Raw genomic sequence first — 11,757 nt, 5'->3', positions numbered from 1 at the left:
CACCTCTTCACCTTAGGAGATTTCCTCAGCTGATGACCATCCACCCCTGCTTAAAAATATATTGCTGTAATAATCAAAGCTGTCAGTTAATGAGTCTGAGCACCCATGCTCAGTGCTGTGTTTTCTCATTCTGTCTGTGTTATGACAGGACAAAACTTGCCTGGTGTAGGACATGGCCAGCCACCCAACAAGTGATCTTTATTTTTTCATTAAAATGCCTCTTTTCTGTCTGTGCATTGCAGGGTACAGAAGAACAAGGGATGTATTTAATGTGGCCCATCCTCCCAAACGCAGTTGTAGCAGCGTCCAATACAATGAATTTTTGCTGGGTTTTGTTAGAAAAAACAGAATGGGTTGCCATCTACTACCACTCTGAGAATAGAAAACAGTGGGTTTGGGTAAGTGAAGTGCCTCAGAACCTGAATGAGCTGATTCCTCTGACAAAATGTTTCAGTTTGTAGTGGGACTCACATCTTAAGAGGAACACCACTGCTGTACTCACTCCCTTGTTCACTGTTAAGGGCCCTTCTCTTGGCTGTGTAGGTGGCACCAGCATCCCAGGCCTCAAATCCCTTCCCTTTGCTCCAGCATGTGGGCACAGCTGCGCCAAAAAATAGTGACATTTCTCACCTCAGTTAGTTAGGTTCTGGTTCTTGTGTTAATGCAGTTGCTAAGTGACAGCATTTCCCTGATCCCACTGCTGCACACTCTGCTCTACAGGATGGGAATGCTTTCGCCACAGGAGCAGCCTCTGGCTCTCGGCGTTGCTTTCACATATGTGTCGCGTTGTTTCTGCAGTGTTTATCAGTAGTACTTTCTCTGCTCCTCTCCAGCAGTTACATGCAGAGCCAGGTTCCCCAGGGAGGTGGACCCATGCAGGGCTGGAGATCCAACCCTGTTCCTGTGCTGCCGACTGCACGGTCACAACAGGAAAGAGGAACATTCACCTGCTGTGTCACCTGCAGCAGACTTGTCTGACAGTCTTCAAGGTCCACAGAGGTTTTCTGGGGCTGGACTCTGAATGACAGCAGTAAGTAGTGAGCCAAGCACTGCAAAAAGCACAGCTCATCTCAGGCTGGGGCTCTGAGCATTGATAAGGAATTACTTTATTCTTTGTTCAAGGGGGCTTGTGTTGGAGCCTGCAATCCCCACTCATGCTATCATGTTGGGCAGTGGATAATAGAAATCAAAAGGCACTCTGTCACTGGGAGAGAAATCACAGATGATTCGGAAATTCCAGGTGTTCTAATGAAGCAGGAATGCCTGGTACAGGCAGGAAGAAAGTTTGAGTGTTGGATGTTAAAGAAAACGCCCAGGTTGGCAATGCTGAGAGCGGATATTTCTCACAGAGCAGATCATGGCTAGGGAGTTCTCATGACTTATTTCTTATCAGGGTTTCCTGCTGGGACCATTGCTTCCACGATTTCCCCCTTCTTCCTTGCCCTTCCCTTTCCCATCCCCAGCCCTCTCTGGGCTGGGTTTCTCTCCAGGGGGTGACCCCACCCGGTGGGTGAGAAAATGCCTCTGTGGATGTGTTGAGTGTGGTACCTGCCCCAGGTACAGAGATTTGAGCTGACAGTGATAGCAATGAGGTGGATTAACCTCTTACCTGGCCTCAGTGCACCAGCAGAGGTGTTCTGCTCCCTGGGTGAGCAGCTCTGGGTCTCTCCCACACCCCAGGAGTGAGGAGGAGCTGAGCATGGGAATGGAGCCCTTCATGGAGCAGGTGAGATGGGATCCTGCTGGGCTCGCCAGGAGATGCTCCAGCAGCCCTGTCCTGAGCAGGCAGCTGTTGGCAGCTGTGTGAGGCTGCAGGTGGGTCCCTCAGACCTGAGTTTCTCACACAGGGCCTTGTAAGCTGTCCGAGGTGACGGACTGGCTCTGAATTCTGCTGACGAGGACTGTGGTGGAGGAGTTTTGCAGAGGCCTCAGCTCAGGGCAGGATTTTAGCAGGTGTTGAGGTCTCCCTGAGGCCACTTTCCGGCAGACTGAAAGCAGCCTTTCAGCATTACCGGTGATGACATTGGATGAGAAAACATTTTTCTTTGAACAGTAGTTTCTTCAAAGCAAGATGTGAAAAGCAAAAAGTTCTTCTCAAACTAGAATTTGCTTTTGCACATCCAGAGCAGAGCACCAAAACTAATGAAATCCAGGTGCCTTGGCCTGTCCCAGGAATGGGAAAGGGAGGAAAAACCAACCTCAGCAGCATAAAAATCTACAGTTACAGGGACCTGCTCCAGCACCCAGCGTGTCCCAAGCAATAGAAAAGCCCAGGAAGGACATGTGTCTGTGACATGGAAACATGGTGTGTACGGGCAGTGGAGGGGACTGGAGCTGCTGCCACAAAACAAAACAGCTTCCAGGGGCTGAACTTCTTCCAGGATTTGCCAGAAGGGGAGGGAGGTGCTGAAATCTGCTTCAGGGCACTCAGGTGCACTAAGCAAAGCCCTGATGAGCCCAGAGCCTGGCCTAAAGGCCAAGTGTTGCAAAAGTCAGGTAGATGTTCAAAGTCCTTCCTGGATGGGGACAGACATGAGGAGCTGAGCTGTGACAAGCTGTGTTACACAACCATCAAACCACTTTGGCCACCCATTGCCCCCCAGTTCCATGGTGTCAGTGTGTAAGGCAGCCCTGGGCTGGCTGTGCTCCCATGGTGTGTTCATCATCATCATTTTGCATCTTCTGCATCATCATTTTGCAGGAAAAGCGTTGGGAGTTGAATGTTTGCTGATGGAATTACATGAGCGTGGCAGAAATGAGTCTGACACACTTTCTGATGGACCAAGGTCACCATAAAAATGTGTGCACAAGCAGGAATACATATTTAAAGTAGGTGTGTGTGTATATATAAATGTGTACATATATGTCTATGTGTATATGGACACTTGAGCTCCACTTGAGCTGGAAAATACCTAAAAGGGCTACAAATAATTGCTCTGATGGGCAAGAGAAGAAAACTCCCCCTTTGCCTGGGCTCCCACAGCCATCCTAGCTCTGCCAAAGACAATGGCAGGAAGCCAAGGGGAAAGAAAGAGATCAGGGGGAGCAGAACCAGGCTGGGAGTCCTCTGTTTCACACTGGAAGTACGGAAACTCACAGGCTTAAGTCTTTTTTCATGAACCTTTCATCTGGACCAAAAGTGCTTGTACAAGCCTTCCTCACTAGCTGTGCCCCTGGGCTTACTTGCAGGACTGTGAGTTTTATCCAGTCCTGCTGATTTTTCTGGGTGGAGATGAAACACTGATTTCCTTTCAGGAAAGCTCATCTCTTCCTGGGATTGGTTAAATAGTGCTGACTGCACGTATACCTCCTGGGAAGACTAAGGGAGGAACAAACCCAGCCAGTTCCAGGTTTTGCAAGTACTGCAGACATTGGAGAATAATCTCTACTAATGAGGGACTGATTGATAAGCACTTTGTTACATTTATTAATTAAGATGCGTGTACTTGACTGATCCCAAGGTCAGGTATTTCTGCCCTGGTGTCCTCCTTCAGCCCAGAGGAGGATGCCAGATCCAGGCAGTCCCAGGTCTGTGTGTGTGCAGGATCTGCTTCACACTGATGCTGCCTGCAGGGATGGAAGGCAGCGTTTGGTTTGGGGAGAGCCTCTGCACATCCCTCTGTATATCCCTGTGCAAATCCTTCTGCACATCCCTCTGTATATCCCTGTGCAAATCCCTCTGCACATCCCTCTGTATATCCCTGTGCAAATCCCTCTGCACATCCCTCTGTATATCCCTGTGCAAATCCTTCTGCACATCCCTCTGTATATCCCTGTGCAAATCCCTCTGCACATCCCTCTGTATATCCCTGTGCAAATCCTTCTGCACATCCCTCTGTATATCCCTGTGCAAATCCCTCTGCACATCCCTCTGTATACCCTTCTGCACATCTCTCTGCACATCCCTCTGTATATCCCTGTGCAAATCCCTCTGCACATCCCTCTGCACATCCCTCTGTATTTCCCTCTGCACATCCCTCTGCCTGTCCCAGCCAACTCCTCACTGCACCGTCCTGGCTGGGTTTTGATTAATGATTGATCCAACACTATGCAGGTCATCCAGTTCCTGCTGACTCCTGATGGCACAGCGTCCAGCAGACACATGTGTGTTATTAACACTGCAAGTCCGGCAGAGCAAACAGCTCTTCATCATATATGCTTTCGCCAAGATATTAAAGCACAATTTCCATTTCCTGGCAATTAAGTTCATCTTTACCATTCAAGAACAAGAAGCACTCTGTTCCAGGTAGGCAGGTCTGCACTGTTTGGAAGCTTTTTATTCCAAACCTCAGGAAATTACTTTGATGAAACAATTTTTCTGTCATTTAAACATAAGAAGAAAAAGCATGGAAGGTGGTGCTGCTCAGCTGACTGGGCACAGGGTTTCAGACGGCCTGGTACAGCTCTTTGCTGTGCTGTGGACCTGCCTGCTGCGACCTTGAGTCGAGGTCCTTGTCTCTCTCCCAGCTCTGGTGTTTGTCTCACATTGTTGCCTGTGGGAATTGCTAAAGGTTAAGGGTTAAGAGTGAAACCATCCATCAAATGAGGAGCTCCTGGGGAGGGAAAAGGAGGCCTGAAAGTGACTGCATTTTCTTCAGCTTTGCTGCTGTCCTTCCAGGTACTCAGCATCCTCCAGGTTGGGGATGGGTACATTGGGCTTGGAATAGGCTGGGCAGGGTCCACAGATCACTGGTGGTCCTGGCTCTAAAGGAAGAGCCAAGCCCTTAGCTGCAGGTCCGTTGGTAGGGCAGGTCTGGTTTATTCACATAGGTGAGTTCAACTGCAAAGGCTTTGCAGCCAGGACTGTTTTCAATCTGGTGGCTGTGCCCAGAATAACAGGAGCAGGATGTCAGTGGGAGCCTCCAGAGTCACTGCAGTACAAATACTGATCAGTGCTTTACAGATAATGTTTCCTGTCTCCAGCTTTTAAGAGAGCCTCATGGGCCAAGGGACTGGAAATCTTCCTCTCTGTTTTACTGGTTGTGGTCGCCAGTTCAGGCAGGTATAACAGGGAAGCGCCTGTTCACTGCTCCATCAGCTCTGGATGTTCTCCAGATGCTATTGAGGAGACCTGGTGGCTCCTGAGAAAGAAAATATTCTCACAGAAGCTCACTGGAGTGATTAGTAGCTGTCCCACACCTTGGGAAGTCAGTGCTATCTGTGGCTCTGCCCTGATGAAACTAGGTACTGGATAAGAGCCAGGCCTGGGCCAAAGGGCCGGGCAGAGCAAGGCAAGGGAGCCAGCAGGAAGGAAATGAAGTCAGCCCTGTGATCCTCACCAGATGCACACTCACGCTTTGCTACGAGCCCATTACCCCTGAGCATTACCCTGATGTGCTGCTGGGGCAGCTGCCAAACTTGGCATGGGCCCAGCCTGCTCCCAGGGGTCTCCTTTGGGCCAGGGCAGCCCCTTCCCAAGGGAGCCGTGTGGAGCAGTGCTGGCTCCACGAGTTACACACAGCTATCCCTGCACAGCCATGGTGATCCATAGGGACTGGTGTGATCCTGCTCAGGCTTGTGTGGGGCTGGTGGATGGCGAAGGCTGAAAATGTTGGGTGGGTAATGATCACAGAAAATATTTGCATTGTTTATCAGGCCATGAAAATCATAGGGCTTAAAGGATGTGTCCATGGAATACAACCAGCAAGTAGTTGCTTAAGACAGCCTGCTGCTGGGACAGGCAAATCATGGCCTCGGGACAAACTAGGAAGAAGATCCTGTTCCCAGTAGTCTGCTGGCAGCAGCCCTGCTTCTGTCCTGAACCCCTGCAGGACTGAGATGACTTTGAGTCCAGTGCTGCTGCCTGTGGCTGAGGAAGGAGGAGGAGAGCTCGGAGAGGCAGCTCCACAGGAGCTTCTGACAGCAGGAGGTGAGGTGAAGGAGCAGGAGCCTGGCCCTTCCATGACTCAGTAGCACCGATTTGTTAGAAGAAGTAGCACTTGGAAGGAGAGGGAGCAGAGCAGATACAGCTGTGGGATAGGAGGCCAAAGGAGAAGCAGGCAAGACAAGGGAAGACCACAGCTAGGAGACACATTCAGCCAAGCCAGCTGCTCATATCATGTTTTGGGGTTTCTTAATTGATTTTTACACTAACAGACAAGCTGATTTTTTTTTTTATGCTTCTCTAGAACTGAGTCATTTCCTGGGGTGGGGGGGTGGGAAGAAAATAGCGTTTTTCTCAAAGTTTTAAAACAGAATTTTAGTGTTTGAATTAAGGATTCTTTCTTTCTTTGATTAGTCTTTCTTTCACTGAAACAGTTAAATTTTAAAAAGCATAAAAACAAAAGCCAGCAGTTGACAGCCCCTAAATTTGTGCCAGAGTTGCTCTTTGCTCAGATTGCCCATACCAGGTAGCCCAGAGCAGTGTACGGGGTGGAGAGTGAGACTGGCCAAGGCGGCCCAGCTCCAGACTGCCTTGTCATCGTGTTCACCCGCAGAGGTTGATGCTTTTTCCAGCTCCTGCACACGTCACTGGTCTTGGTGCCTGTCTGCTCCTCAGCACAGTGACCTTTCTTCTGGTTTACACATCAAAATGCCCTGTTTTGGCAGCAGTTTCCAGTTCAGTGTGAGCCGCATGCACTATAGTGGACATAGGGAAAAGTTGCCTAAAGCCACCAGAGCTTATGTGTTAACCTGGCAAAGCCTAGGATGAAACACTGGTGAGTCTGGATCTTTTTTTGGCCAGAAACCTGTAAATGTTAGTTAAATCTTAAATGGACATCTGCACTCAAGCTTACTTGATAGACTTTAGAGCCTAATTAAAATGTAAGAGGCAAAGGGGCTATCAGCCTCAGAGCAGGTTTATTTTTTTGAAAACAGGAGTTAACCACCTTGAAGGAGAAGTCGCATCATCCAGGAAGCTCCAAGCACCAGCTTCACTCTGTCCTGTCTTGCCTGTGGCCTGGGAACAGGAAAATCATTGGCCAAGGTGAAATGCACATCAAAAACTTCCATTGACATCAGTGGGCCATGGACTCATGGCATTTTTTTGGTTTGTTTGGTAAGCATGTCCTATAGTAGTTGGTTCCTGGAATGCTGTGTGCGTGGACTCTCAATGGAGAAGGAGGCAAACATTCCCTTTACTGCCTCTGCGTCACACAGCTGGCTGCAGAGGGAACAGTGCTCTTGGTGTGATTAAGCTGGAAATCAGAGTCACTGCAGTTACCTCAGATCCTGAGAGGTTTATCTCACTGCTCTGTTAGTTGGTTATCCTCCCTAAATACTGTGAAGCGAGAGAAAAGAAAACTTTAAAGGTGTGCTCATTGAATCCACACCACAGAAGATATGTTGGGACCATGCATCAGCTTGATCCAACTCTACCCTCAGTTTCTCATGTCTTTCTTTCAATGCTTGCCAGGACCCTTAGCACCACATGATGTGGAGTAACATCTGGAATTACAGACTAGCCTGGAGCACTGATCCTTGGAAGTCGACAGGCACATGGTCAACAGCAGGCGATTGTAAAATACAGCTTGGCCCTTGAAAACATCTTGATTTCTTATCCTCAACAGATGGTATTAACCCATTCTTATCTAAACTGGTGAGGAGCAGTGATTGTTTTAAAACAAAAGGAAGCTAGAGAATACTGATTACTAATTTCCTCCAAACCACGTCATGTGGGTCATCTTCCTCGTGTATTGTTTGTTTTGCTGATTAGCCTTTAGGTAGATATTCATATATCAACTGTTATTTTCCGCTGTGGATTGTGGTTTTCTGCCCAGCAGCAAGTCCAGTTTCCAGGGTAATTGGGAAGCCAACTCCTTTCTAACTACGCAAAAGATGAACTGTGTTTCCTGCAACTTTAATGTCTCTGATGTTAGTGGTTGAGTAATAGCCGGACACAACAGTGTCTTCTGTAAGGAAATATGCCAAGAGCTGCTGCTCAGAAGTGAATAAAACTTTTTTATACTTTATTTTTTCTTTTTCAAAAAAAAAAAAAAAAAGTGTTTTGAATTATTTGAAGCTGCAAAAACAGCCCTTTTCAATCAAAGCTGATCCTTCTCAACAACAGGATGCATTGCTCTATTTAACCAAGTAATAATATTGGTTTTAGTTACTGGACATGCGTTGCTTCCTGTTGGGAGGATTGCACAGAAAACTAATTTATTGTGTATTTGGACAATTTATATACAGAGTTGTTTTCGAATACCATCTGTGTGTAAGAAAATATGTCTTTGGAATAAGCTAGTGTGATTTGTCTATTGGATGTACAACATAAAACAAAATGAAGGTAAGCAGTCTCTGAAGGTCTGTGCTGCTCTGTTAGCATTAGCAAAACCATGAGTGTTTGGGGTCTCCATGGTTCTGATTTCTGATGAGTCAGAAAAATTCAGTCCCTAACTGCTCATTCTAGTTGTACAAGACCTTTCACCTAAAAACTCCCAGTTGCTTAAAAGGCAATTACTGGGAGCAATGGCAAAATTTTGCCCAAGGACTTCTTCATTGCCCCCTGCTAATGATCTGCTGGGATTCTGCCTCTCCCAGAACATAAGCATAGCAGAGTAATTCTGGTGTCTGTCATTGCTCCCTTACTTGTATTAACAGTGTATTTCATGGCTAACTTCTCATCTTGCAGAGTTGGTTTCTCCACGTTAAGCTGTACTAATGAACTGAGAACAGATTCTGAGCTCTCACTCTTCCAGGGGAAAAAGCCCAAACTCTGCTGAAATTAATGGAGTTGGTCTGCTTTGACCTGGCATAAGGAGGATCCTCGTCTGCCTTCAGGTAAATGCCCTGGGGCTTTTCTTTCAGTCAGGCAGGGCTGCTGACACTGTCCTGGAAGCAATTAACATTTCAATCATCTTTGGGTTTCAGCAGTGCAGTTCCTGTCAGGGTGCTGAAGAAGGGACTGACAGGCAGTGCCCCATGCCCCGACCTGAGAGCTGTAATGAGATCCCAGCATTTCCCTGACAGTGGAGGACAGGCTGCACTCTGCCCTGCACAGTCGGTGGGATTCTGGGGAAGGAAATGCATATCAAAGCTGGTGACAACTCTTCTGTGTGCATACAGAAATCAAGGTTTTGCTGTGCTTTTAGAGAATTATTTTTTTAATCTATCTGTATGTCAGTGAAGGATTTTCAATCAGAAAACTATCAACATCTGCAGATCCAGGCTTTCCTACATCATCTGAACTCAGACTGAACATCTGTCAGCCCAGCCAATTGTTTTACCATTTTCCTGCTGAGCTATTTGCTGCTGGGAAGAGGAAGGGGGTGTTGAGCCCCCATCTAACCCCAAGGGCCCAGTTACCTTGTCAGTGTAAATCGGGATCCTCCTTTCAGTGCAGTGGGGTTAGAAATAAAACCCTGCTCAGAATGGACCACGCTCTCCCCAGTGCCAACAGCCAAGGGGAAACTGGGTCACACTAAAGAATGCACAGATGGGGAAAAAAGAGGATCCAGGGAACCTTGTCATTGAACTTCACCTTTATCCTCTGACCACATGAATTGTGGTCCCTAAACATTTCAGCTCAAGCTGTGTTTAGCTCCTTTATCACTTTATCCCCTTTCCATCCTGTTTGTTCCTTTGGCCAGTTCTTTCACTGTCGTTAATTGACCTGGTTTCACTGATTTCTGTGAAGACTGGCCAAGCCTCCCAAGCTGGAGAAGTGGGTCACTGTCCATCATGTACACTGAGGCTTCAGCAGGAGGTTGCCTCAGCTCGTTCTTAACAGAGGAGCCTTTTTGGTGACATGTGAAGCTGCATTTTCACTCCAATTTCACCAGAGTCATGATTGGTTTCTGTAGGAGGAACGCCTGGGAGGTGCTGTGAGGAAAAGGAGGGACTGATGCCTTAATATCTGTGTGAATCATGCTTATGTTGGTTTGGATAAATTTAATTTGGGACTTACTCTGTATGAGAAACTTCAGACAGAAAAAAACCCAACAGACTGTAATTCCCCAATGAGGGCTTTATTGCCAAATGGATGCACTGCATCAAGTGCTACAAGAAACAAATGTATCCAAGAGGGAGAAGTAATCTTTCTGTTAGAAATTACAGCAAACAAAACTGCAAATGTTGCCATCACTGTTGAAATTTGAACCGTGAGAGTGGAATTCCACACCTCAAAAAATTGCATTTTGGCCCAAAGTGGGAGGCAGAAGCTTTCTCTTAAAAAACCCAAAAATTACAGAAGCCTAAGGATCTACCTTTTAAACACCCTTTCTTTTTAGATCAGAGAACAGTTATGCTCAGACTAGTATTTACTAAACTAACTGTTCAATTCTAAAAGAACACAGTGTAGAAAACAGGAAAGTTACTTAGCTGGATGTGGACTATTCATGTCAATGGAAACTGAACTGTTTCAAGTTAAGCTCCAGATTAAGTACTTAATCAGAACTAAAATTCATCCAATTTCTGTAAGAAAAAAAAAATCTCATTTCAGTGGAACTAAAGCAATGCATTGTATCCGTTTCCCTTTTGAAATATAGATGTTATTGCCATTTGTGAACACAGACACCTCCCTGGCTGAATCACCAAAATGCCTGGAAATGAACAACAGGGTTCAGGTCGTGATATTTGCTGTAAAATGAAAGAACCTGACTTCACCCAAGTACTCCGATATCCTGGTGTAATGCTACTCCCTGGAGTACAAGTTCCAAGTGCTTTTCTTAGTACAGTGTGAATGATTCAGACAAAAGGTTTTTACCCTCTGTTCTCCCTGAGTGACCAATGTGCAGGAAGGGGAAAACGCTGCATTTCACAAGGTAAGTTCTCCTGTCTTCCTGAACTTGTCTGAACCTTCCTCCTCTGCTTTCCAGCTCTGCAATACTTGTCCTGCCAGCCAAGAATGGCCTTGGTCAGACTAAAAAAGAGATTGTTGGACCAGCAGATACACAGAGCAATGAGCCAGTGTTGGACCACCTCATGACAGTTCCTTCATTGCAGAAATCAGAGCCCACACGAGGATGCAGCTCTGTCATCAATGCAGTCTCTGAAAGCCTTGCTGATGTGCACCAGGCTGAGAGCTGTGGGAAGGAAGAGCCATCTCTTGATAAGCAGTGCACAAAGATCTGTCAGCCTGGTCACAGCTCTGGAGGGTTGTAAGGCATCATCTCTTGTGGCATTTGTGGAATCCTTTAGTACCTGCTGACAAACATGAGCACCAAACTCTTTTTGATACTGGACAAGTGAAAACAGTGTGATATTCAGATTCCTGTGTCTTGGGAGAGTAAGGAATGTGTGCTTAGCTATAGGATGGTGCTCATCAAATTGTGACTGTCACGGAATTGTTCTAATTACACCATCAATCCATACAGGATTAATACATGAAAGCCCAGGCAGGGAAACATATGCTGTGGGGGTTTTATCTTCAGCACAAGCCTCTAATCTTTCCTCAGGAAATTACCATGTATTTTATCAGTGCCTTGGTGTTAATTCTTAAAACCTAAAGACTTCAACCAAAAGGAACTGACCATCTACCTTTTTTTCTTTCTTATAAATGTAGTTGTTGTTACCTCATTAACTATTTACCCAGGCAGGTTCATGCAATAAGCTGAGCTTGGCAGAACCACCAGGCTTGTAGCCCTGAAGGAAATTGTCATAGCTTTCCATATCTGATACATTTTGTTTAGCAGAGATTTAAACGGAGTAGTAACAGAACTGTAACAAGATATATTTGGCAAGAAGATACAAAATAACTATTAAGCTGTTTTACATCTGTTTCCTTTTTCATTCATTTTTCCTTCTCTAATTACTTACTTAACATCAATCTGCTATCACAGTAGCTTGGATTATTCTCTTTGTGGGCCTAGCCTC

This window comes from Melospiza georgiana, chromosome 13, assembly GCF_028018845.1.
Source record: "Melospiza georgiana isolate bMelGeo1 chromosome 13, bMelGeo1.pri, whole genome shotgun sequence".
In the NCBI taxonomy this organism is placed as follows: Eukaryota; Metazoa; Chordata; class Aves; order Passeriformes; family Passerellidae; genus Melospiza; species Melospiza georgiana.
This window is presented reverse-complemented; position numbering follows the sequence as displayed.